This window comes from Sus scrofa, chromosome 5 (assembly GCF_054392235.1).
Source record: "Sus scrofa isolate SSC_HxYL_T2T_F1_AM1 chromosome 5, Sscrofa_HxYL_maternal_Yorkshire_Landrace_v2.0, whole genome shotgun sequence".
NCBI lineage: Eukaryota > Metazoa > Chordata > Mammalia > Artiodactyla > Suidae > Sus > Sus scrofa.
In genome coordinates, this window is record NC_139387.1 from 67,176,342 (window position 1) to 67,202,946 (window position 26,605).

The 26,605-nt window shown below is 43.0% G+C and overlaps 1 protein-coding gene across 2 annotated transcripts in view; it reads right to left on the reverse strand.

Annotated features, from left to right (window-relative positions):
- BCL2L14 (BCL2 like 14) overlaps positions 1-20,055 on the reverse strand; it is a 50,761-nt gene extending 30,706 nt beyond the window's left edge. Inside the window, exons 1-2 of one of the 2 annotated variants that reach the window (XM_085024609.1) lie at positions 19,869-20,055; positions 17,607-17,665 (exon numbers count right to left, since the gene is read on the reverse strand). The gene's annotated coding sequence lies outside the window, so the exon portion shown is untranslated. Of the gene's footprint in view, positions 1-17,606; positions 17,684-19,868 lie in introns of both variants that reach the window. The other variant, XM_085024611.1, reaches the window with a different exon arrangement.
- Positions 20,056-26,605: the final 6,550 nt, after the last annotated feature.

Here is a 26,605-nt window from a genome sequence, read left to right on the forward strand (position 1 = left end):
GTACCTTGTAATCCATACATCTCTCCAGTCCAGAAACCGGATGGCAGGGCACAGTGATTTATCCAAGACAGAAGCTAGTAATGAGACGAGACAGTATATATTCCGTTTCCCAGTTATTCCAAGCCCTTTTGTCACAAGCTCTGCCAGACTCAAAATGGTTTAGGAAGTTCCCTTATGGCACAGTGGGTTAAGGATCTGGCATGGTCGCTGCAGCAGCTCGGGTCACGGCTGTGGCATGGGATGGATCCCTAGCCTGGGAACTTCCACGTGCTATGGGCACATCCAAAAAAAAAAGTACTGTTCAGTGCTATAGAATTTTGTTCAGGATTTGTTTGTCAGCATTGCTGGAGACCAGTATTTATTCACCTTCACTTGAAACAATCAACATGATACCTGGAGAATCATGCCCCAAGTTCACTGAGGCCTCTTTTTTTTGTCTTTTTGCCTTTTCTAGGGCCGCTCCTGCGACATATGGAGGTTCCCAGGCTAGGGGTCCAATTGGAGCTGTAGCTGCCAGCCTACGCCAGAGCCACAGCAATGCGGGATCCGAGCCACGTCTGCAACTTACACCACAGCTCACGGCAATGCCGGATCCTTAACCCACTGAGCGAGGCCAAGGATCAAACCCACAACCTCATGGTTCCTAGTCAGATTCGTTAACCACTGCGCCACGATGGGAACTCCTGAGGCCTCTTCTTATTTCTCCCAAGTGCTCCATCAAAGTCTAAGCAGCCTCCAGCTCCCCAGGAAAGCGACCCTTTTAAAGGATGAGGATGACCTCCTGCTGTGCTCAGTTACCAAAGAGGCACCCGTGAAAGATTCCATTTATTTGCTGCAACACTTAGCTGAACAAGGACATAAAGTCTCTAAACGGAATTACAATTATTTTTGGATGCTGCTCATTACCTGTGTCATAACCTAAGCACTGAAACGTGCAGCTCTCTCCAGAAAGAATTAAGTTAATCCAAGAATTTCCTAGGCCTACAACTAAGAGACAACTTCGTGGATTTCTAGGCCTTGCTGGCTATGCAGACAGTGTGTTCCTAATTTTTCTCCATTTGCTTCCTAGTTCCCAGGTCCCTTTCCTGAGAGGGTAAACTGAGCAACCCTTTAAAAGTCTGAAAAATCACCCTAAGAGACACCTGCCCTAGGGCTACCTAACAGTTCAGAACCTTTCTCCTTATTTAAACATGAAAAAGATAACCAAGCCCTGGTAATGCTCACATAAGAACAAGGCAATAGGGAGTTCCCATTGTGGCTCAGCGTGTTAGGAACCCGACCAGTAAGTATGAGGACGCAGGTTTGATCCCTGGCCTTGTTTAGTGAGTTAAGGATCCTGCGTTGCCGTGAGGTGAGCTGCAGTGTAGGTCACAGATGTGGCTTGGATCCTGCACTGCTGTGGTTGTGGTGTAGGCGGTGGCTGCAGCTCAGATTCAACCCCTAGTCTGGGGAACATCCACATGCTGCAGGTATAGCCCTAAAAAGAAAAACAAAACAAAACAAAACATGGAAATAAACACAGGCCTATTACAACGTGCAACTTGATTCAGTGGCGTGTGCCTCTCCCAGCTGCCTTAAGGCTATAGCCATAGCTGCAAAGTTAGTAGAACCTCAGCAGATCTCACCCTAGGAAATGACATCTATAAACTCCACACCCTGGACGGGGTCTTCTTAACTGGATTAATTCAACATTTCTTTGCAAGCAGACAAACCTGTGAGCTCTTTCTGCCTTCACCACCGAATCTACATCTTGAACAATGGAATGCTCTTTGTTGTGTGTGATGTATGAATTTTATTTATTTTTATTTTATTTTATTTTATTTTATTTTATTTTGGTCTTTTTGCTTTTTCTAGGGCCACTCCCGTGGCATATGGAGGTTCCCAGGCTAGGGGTCGAATCGGAGCTGCAGCCACCGGCCTACCCCAGAGCCACAGCAACGTGGGACCCGAGCCACGTCTGCAACCTACACCACAGCTCACGGCAACGCCAGATCCTTAACCCCCTGAGCAAGGCCAGGGACCGAACCCGAAACCTCACAGTTCCTAGTCAGATTCATTAACCACTGCTCCACGATGGGAACTCCTATTTATTTATTTTTAAAATTTATTTTATTGAGGAACAGTTGATTTGCAATGTCACGTTAATTTCTACTGTATAGCAAAGTGATTCCGTGTTTTTTATATATAATCACATATATATTGAGTTATATATATCTACCATACCGTATATATATACACGATATATAACTGAATATATATGAATATATATGTAGCTAAATAGACATATATGTAACTGAATACACACACACACACACACTCTTTTTCATATTCTTTTCCATTAGGTTTATTACAGGATATTGAATATAGTTCCCTGTGCTATACAGTAGGACTTCGTTGTTTATCCATTCTATATATAATAGTTAGTTTGCATCTGCTGATCCCAAACTCCCAATCCCTCCCATTGGTAACCGCAAGTCTGTTTTCTACGTGTGTGGGTCCGTTTCTTTTTCGTACATGAGTTCATATTTTAGGTTCCACATATAAGTGATGTCCTATGGTATTTCTCTTCTCTGTCTGACTTACTTCACTTAATATGAGAACATCTAGGTCCATCCATGTTGCTGATGTTGCAATGTTTTCAATCCTGCCTCGTGATGACCCCTGCCTGACAAAGGTGAAGCCCATGACTGTGAGGCATTAATGTCCCATTTTGTGACACTGCATGCCCACTTATGAGACACCTCCTTGGACTTACCCTGATCTGATTTTGCTTATTGTTGGGTCATCTTGTAAAAGTGACAAAGGAAATTTCCAAACTGGTCATGCTGTTACTACTCCATTTGAACCACCTGAAAGGGGCAACCTCCCACAAGCAGAGCTCTGGCCCTGACTGGACCACGCTGGTTATCAAAAGGGCTAATTGTTAATATTTATACTGAAAGCTGATATGCCTTTGAGGTCGTCATGATTTTGGAATGTTAGAGGAACAAATGAGTGTTCTTATGTCCCCTTGGATCCCAACCAAAAACATATAAGTATGGAGTTCTCTGATGGCCTAGTGGGTTAAAGCTCCTGAGTTTTCACCACTGTGGCTCTGGTCACGGATGTGTGGTGCAGGTTCGATCCCTGGCCTGGGACCTTCCACATGCTGCAGGTGTGGCAAAAAAGGAAAAAAAAATAAATAAATAAAAAACAATGAGAGAAGTTCCCATCGTGGCTCACCGGAATCGAATCTGACTAGCATCCATGAAGACACAGGTTTGATCCCTGGCCTCACTCAGTGGGTTAAGGAGCTGGTGTTGCCATGAGCTGTGGTATAGGTCGCAGATGTGGTCTGGATCTGGCATTGCTGTGGATGTGGTGTAGGCCAGTGGCTACAACTCTAATTTGACTACTTGCCTGGGAACCTCCATATGCCGAAGATTGCCCCCTCCAAAAAAAACGAAAAGAAAACCCAAGTAAGTGATTTTCTTGCTGTTCTTTTCTTACACTCTGAATTGCTTTTGTCAAATTTGAGGCTCATACTAAAAAGACTGAACCTGAGGATCAGGGCAATACTCCAGCAGTCTTTCACCCCAAGGCAGCAACCACAGAATCTGTGAAAGTTTTGGTACATGTGGATACTGCGCATTCTGCTGCTGCAAAAACTGATCCCTTGTGTCCAGACTTTTGCCATCCTGATGTCCTTGTAACAAGACCTCCAGCAATGCTCTGCCCCTAAATCAAAGTTAAGATGGGCAAACAAATCTTGTAAATTGAAGCTGCCAGACTGCCAATTGGTTCTTCCTGGTCCCTGGCAAACCCCATTTTCAGTTTTTACATTCATTCACCCATCATGGCGCATTTAAGATGTTTCAAATTAGGAGTTCCTGCTGTGGTGCAGTGTGTTAAAAAACAATGAGGAGCTCCCTCTGTGGCGCAATGGCATTGGCAGCATCTTGGGAGCACTGGGATGAGGGCTTGATCCCTGGCCTGGCACAGCGGGTTAAGGATCCAGTGTTGCTGCTGCTTTGGCTTAGGTTGAGACTGGCTTGGATCTGATCCCTGGCCTGGGAGCTCCATGTGCCTCGGGGTGGCAAAAAAAAAGAAAAGATAATTCAAATTATAAATGATCATTGGTGGGGGAGATTGCTATAAAATTGTGAAAACTGTTTACTATCCATGTCTGATCTGTCAGGTCCATAATACTGGAAAAACTATTCCCAGAGACCTGAGATTTCCTCCCTCTGGACCCTTCGAGCCCCTGCAGCAGGACTTGAATCACTTGCCACCCTGCATGGGTTATCAATATGTTCTTGTTATTGTACATATATTTCCAGGATGGGTTGAAGCCTCCCCTGCCATAAGCCTGATGCCCTCATAGTGGCAAAGGCACTCTTAGAAAACATATTTCCCACCTTCCATAATATCCAGTGATCAAGACACACACTTCTCTGGGTAAATGAGATGGACTCTCACAAGTCCTCATAAATCTCTTGGAATTATCCCTGTCCTGTCACTCTCAATCCTCAGGCAGGGTTGAGAGAGCTAATAGCATCCTCAAACTTAAAATCTCTATACTCCCTGAAACTGCTGGACTCCTTTGGCCTCAGGTGTTGCCTCTGGCCTTGCAGACCCTTTGCAGTATCCCTTTTGGGAAACATAAACTCACTCCATATCAGAGAGTCACCGGTCGATCAGTGTCCATTGGCATACAGCTTTCTGCTGATCCCTTTGAATCCCACACTAACATGACCAGCTACTGCTAAGTCTTTAATGTCTATGCTCAAGCCTATCATCAGTGGTTAAAGAAAGTTTACAAGACTCCAATTCAAAAAATCCTGCTGGTCACAGTTTGGAGCCTGGTGCTTAGGTATTCTGGAAACCCCATCAGAGAAAAAACAGCCCTTGAACCTGGTAGCAGGGAGATTACCAGCTGCTTCTTACCACTGACACTGCTGCAAAATAAGAAGTCATGGAGCCTTGGGTGCCCATCTCATAGCTAAAGAAGGCCCCATCTGACATGTGGTCTTGGAGATCTTGGAATCATATTGGTGAGAAGGAGATGCAGCTGATGTCAAGGAAGACTGCTTCCACCTAAGATGCCAGATTGAAGCTTTGTGCTTGAGCTAAACATGAAAATGTTCCCTTTTCTCTTTCTAACCTTTACTCTGACATTGGCCTGAAGAGATAACCACCCATCTGGATCTCCCAGACCATTGCTGGGGTGGGGGTGGGGGGAGGGTAACATTTAAGATCACTGGATTTGTCTTCGAAGATTCTAATCTATTCATGATGCTGGGGACCTCTGGTCCTCTCTGTGACCAATTTCTCTTCTATTCTCAAGGTCATTGAAAACTATACTCATTGCATTCCACCCCCCGCAGATCTTTCACTGAGTTCAACTTTTCCGTCCAGAACAACATGTGCCTTGGTTTTACCTTTCTTCGAGTGTAACCATATGTGCCCAATTAGACACAAATACTTATGTCAATCTTGGTACATGCGCATTTCACATTCCCATGATTATCTAGCTCAGATCTTCCTCCACTCACTAAGAGATCTCACCAGCATCTCCCGTCTTTGCAAGGCACTTAGGAGGACTCTTCATCTCAAGCTAGAAGATGCTCTTCCAATATGCACTGGAAACCTGACTGACCCCTGGCTTGATGGGTAAAAGCAGCAATCCCTGTGAAAGAACCTAGTAACGGTAGTATCCTAGTGATAATGGTCTGTGCCTGGACAGGGCTTGTCTTTGTTGGTGGTGGTTTTCCTTCTGCGTGGGCCTTTATTTAGATGGCTGGGACACAGTTAGGCAATGCCTCTTAGGTTACCTGACTGTACCCCTGTTTACAAGCAAACGAAAACATCCCAGAGTTACATGGTCGAGTTAGAAAGGACCTACCAAGAGGCATTCATGGCTCAGGGTTCCCTTCTTTGGCAAGGATGTGATTCCCTGGGTGGGAGTAAATGTGAGTAAGAATATGATCAGAAACCTCTCCTCAACTTTTGAGGGTATTTCAGGTTCCTTTGCTAAGACAACAGCTGTCCAACAAGATCCTTAGACTCTCTGGGGCAACATTGTTCTTAATAATAGGATGGCTCCCGATAGCTCAGTGGAGCCAGGAGGTGTTTGTGCTGTAGCTGGTACCTGCTGTTGTACCTGGGTTAACCCTTCTGGGGAGGTTGTGACTCAGTGACATAAGGTCAATGTGCAAGCCACCTTGAAGGTGACTTCTTCCAAGAGGTCTTTCTGTGACTTCTTTGATTCTAACGGGTTGACTCTTGGAGACCATGACGATGGCGTGCTCTCCCGCGCAGGTCTTCTCCACTTGCTAGATGGGATGCTGCCTGATTCATGAATTGTTCCATAAAGCCAATTAGGTCTTTTACATGTGCTTGGTTGAATTTTTGTTATTTAACCACATCCAATCAGACAAGAAAGTGGACTTGCTTACCCAATCCAGTTCTACATGCCAGAAATTCGGCACAGCGTTTACAGAGATTCTAGCCTGCTTCTGCTGGGAGGTCATGTCTGGGTTCCATTCAGCAGAGGAGAAAAATCTGGTGGCAGATAAAGTGATGCAGGAATGCATCAAGAGAGAGTTGGAGAGCATGGGATCCCAGAAGGCAGGAAGCAGTACTGTCCTAGTTCCTCAGGGCTCTCCGCTTGTCACCGGGAGTCTGAGAGACTCCTGTGCCCTTGTTTGTTTGTTTTTGGTTAAGCTGATTTGAGTGTTTCTTTCAACTAGATGGCTCCCCGAAACAAACACACTGTACCGGGTTTTATGTAGTGAAGATGTTATTAGAGTTTTGTAATTTGCTTTTTCCATTTAACATCTGTAATAAATATATCTCCATACAAACATACTTTGTAAATAGAAGGTTTATACATATATATATATAGTTATTATAGTTGATTTACAGTGTGCTACCAATTTCTGCTCTACAGCGCAAGTGACCCAGTCATACATACATTTTCATTCCTTTTATTATCTTCCATCATGGTCTATCCCAGGAGATTAGACATAGTTCCTGGTGCTGTGCAGTAGGACCTCGCTGCTTATCTGTTCTAAGTGTGATAGCTTGCCTTTACTCACCCCAGACTCCCAGTCCATCCCACTCCCTCCCCTCCCCCCATCCCCCTCGGCAACCCGCAAGTCTGTTCTGTGTGTCTGTGAGTCTGTATCCATTCTGTAGATGGGTTCGTTTGTGCCATACTTTAGATTCCACATATAAATGATGTCCTGTGGTATTTGTCTTTCTCTTTCTGACTGTAAATAAATTTTTAATGGCTGCCTAAGTCTACTGAATGGAAGCACTGAAACTATTTAACCAGGCTATTATTTTAAAAATGTTTTGTTGGTTTTCAAGAGCTTACTATTGTAAATAACACTGCAGAATATAGTTTTATCATCTTTGCTCATATTTTGGGTTGTTTTCTGAGGAGTGATTCCCATGAGTTGAATTATTGGTGTGGATATTTTTGAAATTGTTATATTTACTTTTGATTGGCCTTAATCTTGGATTCCTGAATTTATTTAAATTATTACCAGGAATATATCTCAGGAAAAATCCCTAAGTGTTTGAATGTATGGATAAAATGCTCATCCTCAGGAAAACTGGGGGTTTTCCCCATCTTATAATAACCAAGTAAAGCTTGAGAGGCCAGATGAGCAGATTTTAGAATAAATACCACATGACTCTGATCCTTATTTCAATTTCAACATAAGAAACTGGAGGAAATGGAATCAGAGATGACGTCCAGCAGCAAAAGAATATTTCAAATGAAAAACTTGAGAGAAGGAGCACCATTTGTTAGGAAGCACACCTGTGAAAGGTTTCAGAGTCTGCTACCCTAAAACATGCAACTTTGGCATAGGGATATTTTGAACTGAAGGCAATTAAGATGAAGCCTATACAAGAAAAACTCTCTGCTTTCTGCCTCAACCAAAAAAGAAGGAGGAGTCTTAATCACTGAGACAACTCTAGATTCTCATTAGCCTAGATCTGACACCAGAGGAATCTACACAACAAACTAAAATAACCTGAGTCTTCTATTTGTTTCCCCCATGTATTTACCTTCCCACAGTTTGTCACCCTGAAAACCTAAAGCCCTCTTCCTTTATCTCATCACTTTTCTATAAATTTATTTTTCCCACCCTCTTCTGTATTAAGGTAAATCAACAAATAGACTCAAAGTGTACATGATGATTTGATATATGGACACATTATTAAATAATTAAATGAACACAGATCATTTAATTATTTACTTACTTACTGGTGAGGATACTCAGGTTTTACTCTCTTAGCAATTTTTTTTTTTTTTTTTTTTTTTTTTTGCTTTTTAGGGCTGCACCCATGGCATATGGAAGTTCCCAGGCTAGGGGTCGAATCAGAGCTAGAGTTGCCAGCCTATACCACAGCCACAGCAACATGGGATCCGAGCCACATCTGTGATCTACACCACAGCTCACAACAACACCAGATCCTTAACCCACTGAGTGAGGCCAGGGATGGAACCCGAATCCTCATGGACACTAGTTGGGTTTGTTACAGCTGAGCCACAGTGGGAACTTCCTCTCTTTGCAAATTTTGACTAGACAATGCAGTATTATCATCTATAGTCACCATGTTATATATTAGAGCCTTAGCACCTATTCATCTTATAACTGAAAGTTTGTAGCCTTTTACTAGCCTGTCCCTGCTCACCACCAACCCCTGGCCACCACCATTATAATCTCTGTTTCTATGAGCTTGACTTAATTTTTTTTTTTTTAAGATTTCATATATAAGAAATATCATGCAGTATTTACCTTTGGCTTATTTCAGTTAATAGAATGCCTTTAGTTACATCCATGTTGTTGCAAATGGCAAGATTTTCTTTTCTTTTTTTTCCTTTTGGCTTTTTAAGGCCACACCTGAGACATCTGGAGTCTCTCAGGCTAGAGGTCTAATCGGAGCTATAGCTGCCAGCCTACACCACAGCCACAGCAATGCAGGATCCAAGCTGTGTCTGCAACCTATACCACAGTTCTGGATCCTTAATCCACTGAGCAAAGCCAGGGATCGAACCCACAACGTCTTTGTTCCTGGTCAGATTTGTTTCTGCTGAGCCACAATGGAAACTCCCAAGATTTTTCTTTTTTTTTTTTCTTCTTTCTAAGTCTGAAAAGATTCTCTCTTTCTCTCTAATGAAGGCCTTCTTCTTTGAACGACTTTGTTTCTTTTTCTTGCCTAATTGCTCTGGTCAAGACTTTGAGTATTAATTATGCTGGATAAAAGTGGCAAGAGTGGGCATCCTTGTCTTGCAGAAGGCATTGAAGTGATGCTGCTGAGGGTTGTTATAGCTGACCCAGGTACAGAGATCATATTGGCACATAGGAAGGCTGTAATTGTAATAGGAAATGGAAACTACTTTGATTTCTGATAAACACTCCTGATAAACAAAGAGAATCTTGATGTTTATTTCATCTCTTAAGGTAGCAGTGGTGATGAATGTTTTTTACACTTGAATCTTACACTTGGTAGTGAGGAACTTGTTAGTGGGCTAGAAGCATTGTGAGCCTTGGGAGAAGGAAGAAATGTTCATCTTATTGTGGAATTTGTAATAATTAAGGCAGAATTCCGGGAGTTCCTGTTGTGGCTCAGCAGTAACAAACTGCACTAGCATCCATGAGGATGTGAGTTTGATTCCTGGCCGCACTCATGGGTTAAGGATCTGGCATTGCTGTGGCTGAGGTGTAGGTCAGCAGCTGCAGCTCGGATTCGACCCCTAGCCTGGAAACTTCCATATGCCTTGGGCATGGCCCTAAAAAAATAGAATTTTGGAGCTAGTCAGGCATTACCTTTTAGAGTACAGATAGACATGCTTTCATGGCCACAGACTCCAAAGAGGCATAACAATAATAGTTATAATTTTACTGAATCTTTACCATTTATTAATGCAATTATATAGTATATGCTTATTGTTATGCCCATCTTACAGATGAAGTTGAGGCACTGGGGTTAAGTAAAATTACCCAAAATAACAAAATCAAAGTTGTGGGATTTGAGGGAGCCCAGGTAATCAATCAGTCTTCAGAGTCTGGGAACCTAACCATTAAACCTGACCATCTTCTTAATCTATATAGATGTATCCCTGATTATTATTATTATTATTAGTTATTTTGAGGATGCACCCATGGCATATGGAGGTTCCCAGGTTAGAGGTTGAATCAGAGCTGTAGCTGCCAACCTACGCCACCACCACAGCAACATAGGATCTGAGCCGCATCTGCAACCTACATCATAGCTCTCGGCAACGCTGGATCCTTAACCCCCTGAGTGAGGCCAGGGATCGAACCTGTGTCCTCATGGATACTAGTTGGGTTCATTACCGCTGAGCCACAACAGGAACTCTCCGATATATCTATAATTATTAATGTTCTTCATCCTTTTGATTTTCTGGGCTCACTTTTATTGCTGCTAGACCTTGATGAGGGAAAACTAGAATATTTTGAAATGGGCAAAAGAGATTATTGGGTATCTTTTCGATGAAATCCTGGAACTTTGGGAATTTACTTGATTTTATAGAAACATGCACCTTTGCCAGTTTTGATTGGGCTATTTTACAAGTCTTTATAGGCAGACATTGAATGATAAGAAGCTGATAGTAAAGCCAGTAATTCCTTCCACAAAAATGGAAATTGTCTCTTGTGAAATTCAACTGTTTATTGTCCTGTGTGTACGGACTAGTTTTTCCAGTTTTTTCCCTATTTGTAAAACATTTCAGCATTTCTTATCTGACTACAAATGTGCAGTAGTTTTTCTCCTTTGAGCTGGTTGTAATATTTTTCTGTTTCTGCTATTAATTAATGAGTTGAATAAAATGTTTGACACTGATTCCTTACATCATCTGAGAGTAGACGAAGAGTCTCTCCTCGATCAAACTCTAGCCAGGCTCCTCTGAGCCCTTCCTTGACTAGGCTCAACCTGTCCTTTAAAGACTTGAACAAAATACTAACATAATTTCTTTTTTTTTTCTTTTTTGTCTTTTTGCCATTTCTTGGGCTGCTCCCACGGCATATGGAGGTTCCCAGGCTAGGGGTTGAATTGGAGCTGTGCCACCGGCCTACGCCAGAGCCAGAGCAACACGGGATCCAAGCTGCGTCTGCAACCTACACCACAGCTCACGGCAACGCCGGATCCTTAACCCACTGAGCAAGGCCAGGGATCGAACCCGCAACCTCATGGTTCCTATTTGGATTCGTTAACCACTGTGCCACGACGGGAACTCCCTAACATAATTTCTAACAGTTCATGGCTATATCCCTAGGAAAACCCTACCCTCCCTGCTTAAAGTGTCTGCCTGAGAAAACTCAAGGCTGCCAACATAATTTACTCCATAGTGTACTGCAACATAGTTTACTGACAACATAGGCTATTCCAGCCAGTTCTTGAATGTAGGGTCTCTTGTTTCCCAGTCTCCATAGGAGGAGAAAAGCCCAACAAACCCAGATGGTGTCATGCAAACCAAGCTCCCCTTCCTGCTTTTTGTAATTTATCACTTCCCTGACTCCACTGAGGCCCTGCTCAACCTCCTCCCTATTCCCTCCTTCCTTCAAAGGGCACAAATCCAAATTCAGTCCACACTGGATGTTTTTCTTCATAGCACTAGGATATTACTGATTAGAATCTGTCCTTACAACTTTAACTAGTGTCTGGCTTTGTTTAACTTTGACAGAGTCATGATTTTACGTTTAAAGAAATCATCTCCGAATATTGATTAAATTATTTTAATTCTCTGGCTCTCATGGTCCTTTCAGGCTTTGACTGTCTGCTTAATTGGTCGAGAGGCAGGTGGGTAGAGATTTCAAGGCTCTATTAGTGGTTGTTATTAACACATTTGCCCATCATAGGTATAATATAGCATAGTAGTTAAAGGCTCAGGCTCCAAAGGAAGTTTGGCTTTGAATACTGATTCTGCCTCTTACTAAATGGGGGTTTAGAAGAGAGTGATCTGAAGAAGGAAGTAAAAGAAAGACACTTGATTTTGAGGATAAAAGGATGTTCTTGGGCTTAAAAATACATATATAGGAGATGTCCAAAGGAGGTGTTACAGAAAAAAAAATTCTGTCATTTATTAAAACACTAAGGCATGGTTGCAATCAGGACTATTGTGATACATATAGGGATTATTGCAAAGCGGCTTTGCAGAGACTTGGCTTAGCTGTGAATACAGTGAGGAAAAGTGGGAATTCATAACCAAGGAGCAGGATGGGGGGTCTAATGGATGAAAAATTACTAAGGAAGCATTAGGGGTAAGTGGGGATTCTGGCTAAACAGATCTGATAGGATTCTTTATTCTTTTTTTTCTTTTTAGGGCTGCACATGTGGTATATGGAAGTTCCTCGGCTAGGGGTTGAATTGGAGATGCAGCTGCCAACTTCCACTACAGCCACAGCAACACCAGATCTAAGCCACATGTGCAACCTATGCTGCAGCTTGTGGCAATGACGGATCCTTAACACACTAAGCGAGGCCACGGACACTAGGCGGATTCTTAACCGGCTGAGCCACTTTGAGAACTGCTGACCTGATAGGATTCTTGCTGAAGGCAAATCATGGTGACCAGACATTACCTGGAAAATGATCGGGGATGAAGAATTTGATATCAAAAGTATCAAGATATCTTGATATCAGATAACAAGGGTAGGAGGTTCCGGCTAAACTGACTTAGCAGGAGTCTTGGTAAAACTGGGCTCTTGGATAATATGCCAAGGAGGAAGGGACCTAGCTGAGTTTAGAGGAGTCTGACTAAAGTTTGGTCAAGGACAGTCTTTGCCAATGACCATGACAAAAAGCAAATACACAAAAATGAAATAGGTCTGGAATGGAGTGACTGTCAGACTGAGCTGGGGTTCTTGAAAATGTTAATAACAAAAGAAGGGATTTTTCAGATTCAGTTACAACAACAGAAGGCGGAAAGAAAACAGAACCGCTTTGATTCAATTTGACTTCCGTCTTCTCTACCAAGGAAAACAGTCTCAGCTGGAAATGACACAGAGATGTTGGAGCTTTAGATAAAAGAGGAGATGACAGAGGTGTGTTGAGCAGCTTTAAGTAAATATCAGATTCAGGGTAGGGAGACACAGAACCACCGTTGTAACAGAGAAGAAAAAAATCTGATTCCATACTGGATCCATTCCTTTAGCTCTAACCTTGTGCTCTGTGGCCTGTGCTTAGTCATGCTGGCTCTGTTGCTCTGTAAAAGAATGATGCCTACAGCCTGAAATATACAAAGTAGCCCGTTCTCAAGGCTCTTTAAAGGTATAAGACTTTCCCATTAATATGGAGATACAAAAGTTGCAGAACAGAGAATAACATTTGTCTTGTTGGGGGTTTATAAGAATGGTGTTACTGATCCAGGTCAGTAAATTCAGAGAGAGATGGGGTGTTGGAGTAAGGAGTAGCCACTTTGTTGTGACTAGACCTACATGGACAGCTGTAAGAAGAAAGGATCCTGGCACTAAGTTTGCAACAACCAGCCACACATCCCTCTCCCCTTTTATAGTACAAAAGCAGGCTGAATTCTAACTCGGTAAAGTGGTTCTTTGGGACACTAGTCCATCATCTTCTCCATCTGCTGACTTTCTGAATACAGTCGCTACTCCTTGCTCCAACCCCTCATCTCTCGATTTCTTGACCAGACTCAGTCACACTGTTGGGTGATACCTGATGACTTGCACAGTTGTCAGGCCTTGAAAAACCTCGCAGAGATGTTATTCTCTGCAAAATCCTGCGCTTTATTATCAAACAGATGATTTATGAGCCTTTTGAGTGGGGAGTTCCATGTGTTCACTGGGAGTTGGTTGGGACAATCTAATCCTATTACCCGAGTCAGGGGATGTCCTTGATGATGTGCCCATTCACTCCAGCAAGGTTTCTGGTAAAGATCTCATGAACTGCATGTGAACGAGTTGAAGAATTACAGTTTAGACAACAGTGTAATTGCAAAACTTTTCAGACAGTTTTTCCTTCATATTCAAAGTGTGTGTTGATGGAATGAAGGTCCTGACCTCTCTGGATGGTTTATTTTTCCATTGCCTTTCTTTCCCAGGTGTGTGAGCTTGCACAAATCGCTCAACTTCCCTAGCCTTCAATATTATATAAAAAAAATGCTTCAATCTCTACTTGTTTCAGAAACTGATTCCCTGAGAAATTGGTTCATGTATGCGCAGAAGGATGTAATTTACCTCTGGGTTCTATCCTTGATTCTGCTTGTCATTTTTCATGATTGACTTACATAAGGGCGCATACATGGATGATACAAAGAGATGGAAGAACTTTTGAATGGATAAGAGTTCAAGCCCCAGGCTCAGACAGTCCAAGATATGAACGTTGGGTTTGTTGCTTTCTAATTGGACCTTGAGCAAGTTTCTTAACTTCACTGGCCTTGATGTCCTATGTGCTTGACTAATAATAAAAACAACAACAGTAACAACGGAGTCGATGTAAAGACTAAACAACTATGTAAGGTACTACATGAAAAACACTTAGCAGGGTGCCTGGCACAAAGACAGTGCTCCAGTAACTGTTAGCTGTTAGTTATGCTATCACTAAGCTGGGAGAGTTTACATTGGGTAACATATTATGTTTGTTTTTTTTTTTTTTATAAACTTTTTTTTTTTTTTTTTGCTTTTTTGGTATTTCTTGGGCCGCTCCCGCGGCATATGGAGGTTCCCAGGCTGGGGGTCGAATCGGAGCTGTAGCCACCGGCCTACGCAAGAGCCACAGCAACGTAGGATCCGAGCCACGTCTGCAACCTACACCACAGCTCGCGGCAACGCCGGATCATTAACCCACTGAGCAAGGGCAGGGACCGAACCCGCAACCTCATGGTTCCTAGTCGGATTCATTAACCACTGCGCCACGACGGGAACTCCACATATTATGTTTTAAAATTAGGTTTCTCACTGTGGCTCAGAGGGTTAAGAACCCTATTTTGTGTCCCTGAGGATGCAGATTCAATTCCTGGCCTCGCTCAGTGGGTAAGGATCTGGTATTAGTGCAAGCTTTGGTGCAGGTTGCAGATGCGGCTCTAATCTCATATTGCTATGGCTGTGGTGTAGGCCTCTAGCTGCAGTTCTGATTCGGCCCCTAGCCTGGGAATTTCCATATGCTGTGGGTGTGGCTCTAAAAAGGAAAAAAAAAAAAGTCGTAGGGTGAAACTATGAGCCCAAACCTAGAATGTAGTGGGGCTTAATGAGAAGCCCAATATTTAGGATTAATTAATCAACAGCACCTGGCTTAAGAGAGGTTCATGTCAAAATCGTTTTAGGGCTTTGGGGTGACTGCCAGCTTGATGTGAATTGCTAATGAGGTGGTATGGCTTCCAAGAAATCTCATGTGAATTACTAGGGTGGAAGAGAGGCTATAGTGCCCTGGCACTCTTGTCCCAGGGAGGCAGGACATGCCTGCAGAGCTGGGTTCAGTTCTGCCCTTGTGTTTTTTTCTTTTATTATAGCAGCGAAGCAGGAAGCCACACTGTAGGAATTCAAATCCCAGCTCTGCCATAAGACTAGCTCTATGAACTTGGATAAGTTATCTAATCTCTCTGTGCCTCTGCTTTCTCAGCTGTGAAATAGGAATAATAAAATGTGTGCCTCTCTCTTAGGGCTGTTATAAGGAGTCAGTGGGATGTCAATATAAATATGAAATGTGCTTCTGAAGGAGTCTGGCTCATAGTAATTGCCAAAGAAATGTTGTTGCTGCTGCTGGTGATGGCAATGGTGGTGGCATCAACACCATTCAAAGAAGGGCATTGTCAGTTTCCCAAAGTGGCATGATCCGAATGGTTCTGGGGGCTCTATCAGTGTGATGGACAGAATATTGAAGGCATGATGTTCCTCCCCTCCCCCACCCCCTGCCCCGAACACACACACCACTCCCTTGACATGGAAGGGGCTTCAGAACACTTTTGGACTCCTGCCTAAACTGAAAGGTTCAGGCTCATACCCTTTGATATCTCTATCCCTGGATATTAGAGATAAGTGCATTCAGGGCCCTCATTCAAAATTTGCTCAAGATCATCTTCCTAGAGTCTTTGGAAGTTACAGATGTTAGGCCCTTAAAGGGAGACCACCTGTAAAGGATGATAGGAGGAGTTGCTGGCAAAGAAGGAGAAATGCAATTCAGCATTGAGAATGCGACAGGGGCACGAATCGTTTTGGCTAACATGAAAGTTCACATCCTTGGCTCTTTCCAAAACATTAAGATGGCAAGACCTGCTATTTGTAACCTCATCCTAGGGAATTGTCCTTCAAAGGGTTATGTCAAAATTCTCTAGCACAGTGGCAGACTGATTCTGATTTCAAATCAGAGACTTTTTTTTTTTAATTTATTTTTGTTGTTGTTTTTGTTGTTGTTGCTATTTCTTGGGCTGCTCCCATGGCATATGGAGGTTCCCAGGCTAGGGGTCCAATCGGAGCTGTAGCCACCAGCCTACGCCAGAGCCACAGCAACGCGGGATCCGAGCCGCGTCTGCAACCTACACCACAGCTCACGGCAACGCCGGATCATTAACCCACTGAGCAAGGGCAGGGACCGAACCCGCAACCTCATGGTTCCTAGTTGGATTCGTTAACCACTGCACCACGACGGGAACTCCTCAAATCAGAGACTTTTAATCTTATCTTTGGACTCTTGACAAAAAGACTTTCCCCTCTGCAACTGGTCACCGGACACCATATGAATAACTTTTCAGTCATGAGTATCTTTATCATACTTGCACATTAAATATAATTTATCATTTTTTCCATTTTAACTCACATGTAGCAGATTTGCTTAGCTGATAATCCTCTCATTTGGAGGGAAACATTTTTAAAAAACCTAGTTCCTTCTGTATCAGCTTCTAAGTTTTATAAGTTTATAACTTTTCATAAATTTATAAACATTTTTTCTCCGTGAGGTGTAATTAAAAGAATTATCCCAGGAGTTCCCATTATGGCACAGTGGAAATGAATCTTAGGAACCATAAGGTTGCGGGTTTGATCCCTGGCCTCGCTCAGTGCGTTAAGGATCTGGTGTTGCTGTGAGCTGTGGTGTAGGTCGCAGATGTGGCTTGGATTCCGAGTTGCTGTGGCTCTGGTGTAGGCTGGTGGCTACAGCTCCAATTAGACCCCTAGCCTGGGAACCTCCATATGCTGTGGGTGCGGCCCTCAAAAAAAAAAAAAAAATCCCAGAAAAAGTCTCTGAATCATAACCCTTAATACTGTGTGGTGTGGGAATAGTTTAGAATCAGATCATAAACAGCAGTGTGGATAGACTCTGTGAACCAAGGAAGGCTAAGGCTCATCTTTGTACCTGTTTTCACTGTTTGCAAAATTAGAGACATCACAAGTTTACAAAAATGAGCTCAAGGTCAAATAGGAAGTTAAGACCCAAGGTCTTCAAGCCCATATTCTGTGGTCTCTCCACTTGCCACTTGCCTCCCTCCTCACCAGAATCTTTTGAACGTCAACTCAAATCCCACCTCTTCTTAGAAGCCTTTCCAGATTCCCCCCCCCCCCCGCCCCCGCCTCCAGCTTGGTCTAATCTCTCCCCTTAGCTACACCAGAGCAAGTTTAGAGCATTGACCACAGTACTTATCAGTCTTCTTTGTATTAGAGTCCAGCGTCCATGCCTCTGTCTTCACCGTGTTTGCCTGAAGAACAAGGAGATACTGTAACCACTTTAGGATCCCACTTAACAAGAGTGTGGCGCTTTGTATATACTCGGCCACCAGGAAATGATCACTGACTTGGTTAGGAAGCTTGTGTAATGTGGACTCTTTATCCTTGAAGAGAGAAGATTTAGGGGGGGAATGCAATGGATTCTCTTGGGAAGGATGGATTGGATTCAGAGAGCAGAGTGAGGGCCAGTGGCTAGAAGTCACCAGGGAGCAGATTTGACCTGGCTGTTTGGAGAGAATCTGTCACAATGACAGACATTTGGTAAAGAAACAGGGCCATGAGAAGTGAGTTTCCATCAGTGAAGGTGTTCAAACAGAGGCTGGACGGCTGCCATCAGGGATGCAACAGTCAGGAATATACGCTCCATCCCTGAGATTCCCTGTTTGCTGGCTGCGCTTCAATGTCCCTGAAGATCTTGGTGCCATTTTAGGGTCCATGGGTGGTTGAAGGCACAGCAGGTGTGTGGGAGGCCTGGTGCACCAATAGGGTTGAGAGGGGCCCTAGCACTATCCAGGGAGACCCAGGTCTTTCTCAGGTTGTTCATTCCTGGCTTTTGTTAGTCCATGAGCAAAAGAGGCTCTGCCTCCACAAAGCCCAGTTCCTTTCCCCATGGTCTCTATGTCTGCAATATCTATCTCTATTGTTGAGCCCTGTGCACCCAGAAGGTCAGCTTTATGTGAACTTGCTAGAGTGAAGAGTCCCGAGTGTCTCACAGTTACAGCCAGAAAGTTCTCAGCTGAGCCGCAGGGCTGGTGGTGGTGGTATTCAGACCTTACAAGCATTTCCACAGGAAGGCCCCAAATCCATCTCTTCTAGGCTCTTAGCCTTGGAGCTATAGTTTTTTATATTTCTTCTGGCCATTCCATTTCATTTTCTTTCTTTTTCTTTTTTCTTTCTTTTTTTTTTTTTTTTTTTACCTTTTCTAGGGCCGCTCCCGTGGCATATGGAGATTCCCAGGCTAGGGGTCCAACTGGAGCTGTAGCCACCAGCCTGCGCCAGAGCCACAGCAACGTGAGATCCGAGCCACATCTACAACCTACACCACAGCTCACAGCAACGCTGGATCCTTAACCCACTGAGCAAGGCCAGGGATGGAACCCACAACGTCATGGTTCCTAGTTAGATTCGCTAACCACTGCACTACGACGGGAACTCCCCATTTCATTTTCAAATGATAAGTCTAGTTATTCTTTTTTCTGTTTGGCTCCCAGATATACCCCGATAAGTTTTTGGTTAAAACCTGTCTTTTTTCATAGGCTCCTCACTAACAAGTATGGATCTAACCCTCTGGCATTGCTCTCAAGGCCCTGTTTTCCATTTTCAAGGCTCCTTTCCAAGACGTTTTCCCAGCCTCTGCATACCCAGGTATTTGATGTGACCTCACATTATCCACCCCCCATAACCCCCACCCCAAAGTCTACCTGGTTTTCTTCACAACATAATGTTGCTTCCCATCCTTGGCTCCTGAGCATTTCTGCTGTCTGGCTTCATTTCTAAGGTTCTTGCTCAGAGAGATCAGGTTGGTAGACTATCCACCCTCATTAGCCTAATACAGTTATAGCCTCCAAGGTCTCTTCCTTCACAACATTCAATTCACCATGACCTTACACTTTAGAGTTCCTGCTTTGGCGAAGTGGGTTAAGAATCTGGCATGGTCCCTGTGGTGGCACAGTTTGATCCCTGGTCTGGTGCAGTGGGTTAAGGATCTGGTGTTGCTGCAGCTGCAGCTTAGATTTGATCCCTAGTCCAGGAACTTTCATATGCTGCAGGTATAGCTGTGTGTGTGTGTGTGTGTGTGTATATATATGTAAAACTATATGTATAACTATATATAACTATGTATATGGTTAAGAGTTCCCACCGTGGCGCAGCAGAAATGAATCTGACTAGGAACCATGTGGTGGCAGGTTCAATCCCAGGCCTGGCTCAGTGGGTTAAGGATCTGGCGGTGCCGTGAGCTGTGGTGTAGGTCTCAGATGCAGCTTGGATCTGGCACTGCTGTGGCTGTGGTGTAGGCCGGCAGCTACAGCTCCCCTAGCCTGGGAACCTCCACATGCCATGGGTGTGGCCCTAAAGAGACCAAAAGAAAAAAAAAAAGGAGAAAAAGAAAAGGCAAATATATATGGTGGGTTCTATTTCAGAAGTTCATTTATAAGGGACTTATTTAGAACTTACATTTCTCTCTTGCGGTAATTTTCTTCATGGTGGTCAGTTTGGCCAGGCCAGACCTGGAGAACCCATTTAGCCTGTGAGGTTAAGCTGAAGCACCAAAACCTTGGGATCTTAAGGCGTGAAAACAGTGCTAAAGAATACGATCAGAGTGTAGAACAGTGTTTCTATGGGAAAATATTTTCAGAGTTCCAGCTTGGAATGCTGGGTTTCCTTTAATTGTTGGTGGTTAGACTAAGCATGTCTTCCACCTCCATATTAAAAGAAAAAAAAAAAACAAAAACAAAAAACAAACCCCACAGTATAATTTTTTGAGGGATCACTCTGCACCAGGCAGAGTAAACTCATTCTGCGAGTTACACTGTTTCCTCCTCATATGGATGTGGTATAGGCACTGCTATTATCAACCTGTTACAGATGAGAAAGCGGGGACTGAAAGAACTGATCTCGGGAGTTCCTGTTGTGGCACCACAGGATTGGCAGTGTCTCTGCAGCACCAGGATGCAGGTTCAATCCCTAGTCCAGCACAGTGGGTTAAAGGATCCATCATTGTCACAGCTGCAGTTTAGGTTGCAACTGTGGCCTAGGTTACAACTACGGCTCAGATCTGATCCCTGGCCCAGGAACTGCACATGCTGCAGGGAAAAATGGACCCCCCCTCTTCGCCCGACCAAAAAAAAAAAAAAAAAAAAAAAGAAATCCAACCAAAAAACAACTGATCCCAGTGATTTTGGACAGATATTCTAATAAAACAATGTCTAGTTAGTGCCAGGAAAGGAACTTCAATCTAGAAGATGGAGGGAGTGAGGGAGTTCCCAGTGTGGCTCAGTGGGTTAAGGAACCTGTGTAGTCTCTGTGAAGATGCTGGTTTGATCCCTGTCCTTGCTCACTGGGTTAAGGATCTTGCAGTAAGCTGTGGTGTAGGTTGAGCAGACGTGGCTCAGATCTGGTATTGCCATGGCTGTGGCGTAGGCAGCACCAATTTGACCCCCGGGGCCAGGATATGCCCAGGGTGTGGTTTTAAAAAGGAATAAATATATAAATAAATACAAGATGGAAGGCATGAGAAGGGAATCAGAGATGGAGCAGCAGGCTGAATCAAGGTTGGGTCAGGGCCAGGGAGGGTGGAGACAGGGCAATGGGACCGTCTAGAGGCATCTTGGCTCCGTGCAGGAAGTTGTTAGCATATATTCTCTTCCCTTGTGACTTGTCTTTGGCAAAGGGTCGCTCAGATCCTGTTGTATGATCTTGAAACAATGGAGAAGAGCCACAGCCTGCCTCTGAGAAGGAAGAGTGGCCATTGGTGTCTTTAATCCTGATCAAGTTGACCAAGGATGGCAAGGTTGAGTCCATCAGGGCCCCAGCTTTTCACAGCTCCCTGTGTCCGTGCCTCTAACTCTGTAGCACCCTCCCAACACGAGAAGCATGATCTGCTCCGTCCCTTGATTCTGGGCTCTGTCATGTGACTTGCTTCAGCCATCATGATGTTAAAGCCGTGACTGAAGCCCAGGCTTGAGAGAGGTTTGTTGGTTGGAGCTTGCTTTCTTGGGCATCTCTACAGCAGCCATGAGGACATGTCCAGGCCTGCCTGCTAAGGATGCAGGATACGTGGATCAGATCAAGTCTCCCGGGTGACTCAGAGGGACCCAGCCTAGATCAGTTGAACTCCATGCACACGAGTGAGGCCAGCCAAGATCAACAGAGCCACCTGACCTATATCCACTCAACCTTGCTGATTTATGAAAAATAAGATGGTTTTTTTCTGGGGTGGTGGTGGAGGTGGTAGCCATTAGGTTTTAAAAACTAAACCTTTCGAGATAATTGTAGACTCACTTACATTTATAGGAAGTAATAAAAAGAGATCCTGTGCACCCTTTATCCAGTTTTCCTTTGTGATATCCTTAAGCAAAACTAGAGTAAAGTACAGGATATTGACATTGATACAGTAAAGATACAGAATATTTTCACCCTCATAAGGATCCCTCATGTTGACACTTATAGCTGCAACCTCTTCCCTCCTGCTTCCACCCCACCCCATCCATAATACCTGGCAACTCCTAATCTATCCTCCTTTCAATCGTTTTGTCATTTCAAGAATGTTATAGGAGTTCCTGTTGTGACTCAGTGGGTTAAGAACTGAATATGGTGTCTGTGAGGATGTGGGTTCCATCCCTGGCCTCACTCAGTGGTTTAAGGATCTGGCGTTGCTACAAGCTGCAGCATAGGTCACAGATGTGGCTCAGATCCCGTGTTGCCGTGGCTGTGGTGTAAGCCTGCAGCTGCAGCTCTGATTCAACCCCTAGCCTGGGAACTTCCATTTGCAGCAGGTGTGGTCATGAAAAGAAAAACAAACCAAACCAAAGAATGTTATATACATGAAATCATACAGTATATAACCTTTGGGGATTAGATTTTTTTCTTACTCAGCATAATTCTCTGGAGATTCATCTAGGCTATTTATTTATCTACTTATTTATTTATTGTCTTTTTAGTGCTGCACCAGAGGCTTATGGAGGTTCCCAGCCAACTCAGCACTACAGCCACTGGCCTATGCCACAGTCACAGCAATGTCAGATCCAAGCCGCATCTGCGACCTACACCACAGCTCAAAGCAACACTGGATCTGGAACCCACTGAGCGAGACCAGGAATTGAACCTGCATCCTCACGGATGCTCATCAGATTCATTTCTGCTGGGACATGATGGGAACTCCCATTTGGGTTATTGTGTCTATCGATAGCTGTTTCCTTTTAATGCTAAATAGTATTCCATGGTATGGAGGTACTACAGCTCAACTGTTCACTAGTTAAGGGACATCAGATTGTTTCCTGTTTGGGGCTATTTATGAGTAAGGCTACTACAAACATTTATGTACAGATTTTTTGTGCAAATATAAGTCTTCCTGTCTCTGAGATAAATGCCCAGGAGCTCAATGGCTGGGTTATATGGCAGTTGCTTTTTTGCTTTTTAGGGCCACATCCAAAGCATATGGAAGTTCCCAGGCTAGGGGTCCAATCAGAGCTACAGCTGCCAGCCACACCACAGCCACAGCAATGCTCAGATCCAAGCCGTGTCTGTGACCTACACTATAGCTCAGGGCAACGCCGGGTCCTTAACCCACCGAGTGAGGCCAGGGATTAAACCCACATCCTCATGGATAGTAGTTGGATTTGTTTCTGCTGCACCACTATGGGAACAGCCGCAGTTGCTTATTTAGTTTTTTAAGAAACTGTCAAACTACCATATTACATTCCCACCAGCAATATATGGGTGATCCAGTTTCTCTGAATCATTGTCAGTATTTGGTGTTGTCACTATTTTTTTTTTTTTTTCTTCTTGCAGCTGTTGCAATGCCAGATCTTTAACCCACTGTGCTGGGCCGAAAATTGAGTCTGTGTCCTGGTGCTGCAAGAAGGCCACAGATCCTGTTGTGCCACAGTGGGAACTCCTGTCACTATTTTTTGTTTTAGCTATTCTGGGAGGTGTGTAGTGGTTTCTCTTAGTGGTTTTAATTTGCATTTCACTAATAGCCAGTGTTGTTGAACATCTTTTCATGTGTTTGTCATCTGTATATCTTTTGTGAAATATCTTTTCATGTATTTTGTCCATATTCCAAATGCATTGTTGCATTTTAACTGTTGAATTTTGAGATACTACTTCTAGATACTAACCCCTTGTCAGGTATACCGTTTGCAAATATTTTTCTCTTCCTTTGTAGCTTGTCTTTTCATCCTCTTAACAGAGTCTCTTCCACAGAGCAAGAGTTTAAAATTTTGATAAAGTCCAATTTATAAATCTTTCCTTTCATGGATTGTGCTTTTGATATCAAGTCTAAGAACTCTTTGCCTAGCTATAGGGCCTGAACTTTTTCTCCTCTATTTTTTTCCCTAAATGTTTTATGATTTTACATTTTATATTTAAGTCCATGATCTGTTTTGAATTAATTTTTGTATAAGATGTGAGACTTAGGTTGAGGTTCATTTTCTGTTTATGGTGTGCAGTTGCTCCAGCATCATTTGTTGAAATGGTCATCTTTTGCACTCTGCCAGAAATCAGTTGGGCATATGTATGTGTATCTATTTTGGGGTTTTCTATTCTGTTCTATTGATCTATGTATTTATCTCTCCATCAATATCATACAATCTTGATGACTGAAGACTAATACCTTCCCTTTTCCCCTTCTTTTTTTTTTCTTTTCTTTCTTTCTTTTTTTTTTTTTTTTTTTTTTTGTCTTTTTACCATTTCTAGGGCCACTTCTGCAGCAAATGGAGGTTCCCAGCCTAGGGGTCTAATTGGAGCTGTAGCCACCGGCCTACACCAGAGCCACAGTAACTTGGGATCCGAGCCTCGTCTGCAACCTACACCACAGCTCACGGCAATGCCGGATTGTCAACCCACTGAGCAAGGGCAGGGATCGAACCCGCAACCTCATGGTTCCTAGTTGGATTCGTTAACCACTGAGCCACGACAGGAACACCTCCCCTTATTTTTCAAAATTACTTTTTTTAGCAATTCCATTTCCTTTGCCTTTCCAAAATAACTTTGTCTATGTCTACAAAAAATTTCTGTACTTTTGATAGGAATTTTGGTAAACTTGTGTATTTGGGGAGGATTGATGTCTATGTTGAATTTTTTTTTTTTTTTCCGGGAAGAAAGATCTCATGTTTATTTCATAAACACCACTTTTGGGGGTAAAGACTGCCTTCAAACAAAACCATACCCTGATATCTATAATAACAGGTTCATAGTAGCCTGAAATCAAAATTTGTATCTTGGGACCATATTTTATTATATTCTTTTTGAAGCAGATTGGCTCTTATCATCTTGAGATGGACCTAATTTTACGTCCTATCTGTGGATTTAGTTTTTTTTTTTTATTACTCAAATGAATCTATCACATCTGCAGTTGTACAATGATTACAACAATCCAATTTCATATGTTGAATTTTTATCTATATTCTATACTTCTATGATTATGTTTATCTATCTATATATTTATACTTCATTTATATACATTTATGTTCATCTTTATCTATATATATATATTTCATCTATGTTGACTCTAGTCAACGAACATACTATGTCTCTCCATTTATTTGGACTTTTAAAATTTCTTTCATCAGCATTGTGTAGTTTTCAGCACAAAAGTTCTATGTATATTTTGCTAGATTTCCACCTGAGTATTGCAGTCTTTTTTGGTGATTGTAAATGGTATTATATGTATAATTTTGTACATATATAATAATGGTGTTTTATATATATTTGCTGTTTAGAGCTGCACCTGTGGCATATGCAAATTCCCTGGCTAGGGGTCCAATTGGAGCTACAGCTGCAGGCCTATACCACAGCCATAGCAACGTGGGATCTGAGCCACGTTTGTGACCCACACCACAGCTCAGAGCAATGCCGGATCCCCGACCCACTGAGTGAGGCCAGGGATTGAACCTGCATCCTCATGGATACTAGTCGGATTCATTTCCACTGTGCCACAATGGGAACTCCTTATATTTTTAATGTATCTTCACATGTCCATTGCTAGTATGCAGAAATACAATTGATTTTTGTATGTTTATCTAGTATCCTGCAACTTTGCTTAACTCATTAGTATCAGAACATTTTGTTTTTGTTTTTAGACCCCTTGGGATTTTTTTGTATATAGACAATTATGTTTTTTTTCCTTGTTAAAATATTTATTTGCGTTATTTCACTTGTTCAACTTCTGGCACTATGGTGAATAAGAATGGTGAGTGTGATTATCCTTGCCTTATTCCTTATCTTAGGGGAAAAGCATTTAGTCTTTCACCATTAAGTACAATGTTGCTGTAGGTTTTTTGTAGAAGCACTCTAACAAATTGAGGAATTTTGCTTCCATTTATATTTTTCTGAGAACTTTTATCATGAAAGGATGTTGAAATTTTCTAAATGCCTTTTTTATATCATTTGACATGATCAGGTGATTTTTCTTGTGTAGGCTGTTAATGATTAATTAATTGATTTTGAATATTAAAACAGCCCTTGCATCCCTGGAATAAACCCTACATGGTCATGGTGTATAATTCTTTTTATGTATTGCTGAATTCTATTTACTGATATTTTGTTAAGGATTTTTGTGTCAAGAAGAAGGTAGTGTCTGCAGTGTTCTGGTTTTCTGCCTTTGTCTGCTTTTGGTATAAAACAAATGATTTGGAAAGTGTTCCCTCCTCTTTGTTCTGGAAGAGCAGGTGTTATCACATCTGAGAGATGAAAAGTGTTTTGAAGGATGGTAACTAACTTGGCAGAGCAGAGGCGGCTAAAACCCAAGAGCCTGTGGAAAGGAAGACTAATGAACAGCAAATTTGTTCGCCAGAGCCTGTAAAAGCTTCTGGAATTGGAGACACTAGGGCAGTGGAAGGGGTAATGGGGAGTCACAGGGCTGAGGATAGGGAGATGGTTTTAAAGTTTCTCTCAGGGAGTTCCTGTTGTGGCGCAGTGGTTAACGAATCCGACTAGGAACCATGAGGTTGCGGGTTCGGTCCCTGACCTTGCTCAGTGGGTTAACGATCCGGCGTTGCCGTGAGCTGTGGTGTATGTAGGTCGCAGACACGGCTTGGATCCCGCGTTGCTGTGGCTCTGGCGTAGGCCGGTGGCTACAGCTCCGATTGGACCCCTAGCCTGGGAACCTCCATATGCCGCGGGAGCGGCCCAAGAAATAGCAACAACAATAACAACAACAAAGACAAAAAAAGACCAAAAAAAAAAAAAAA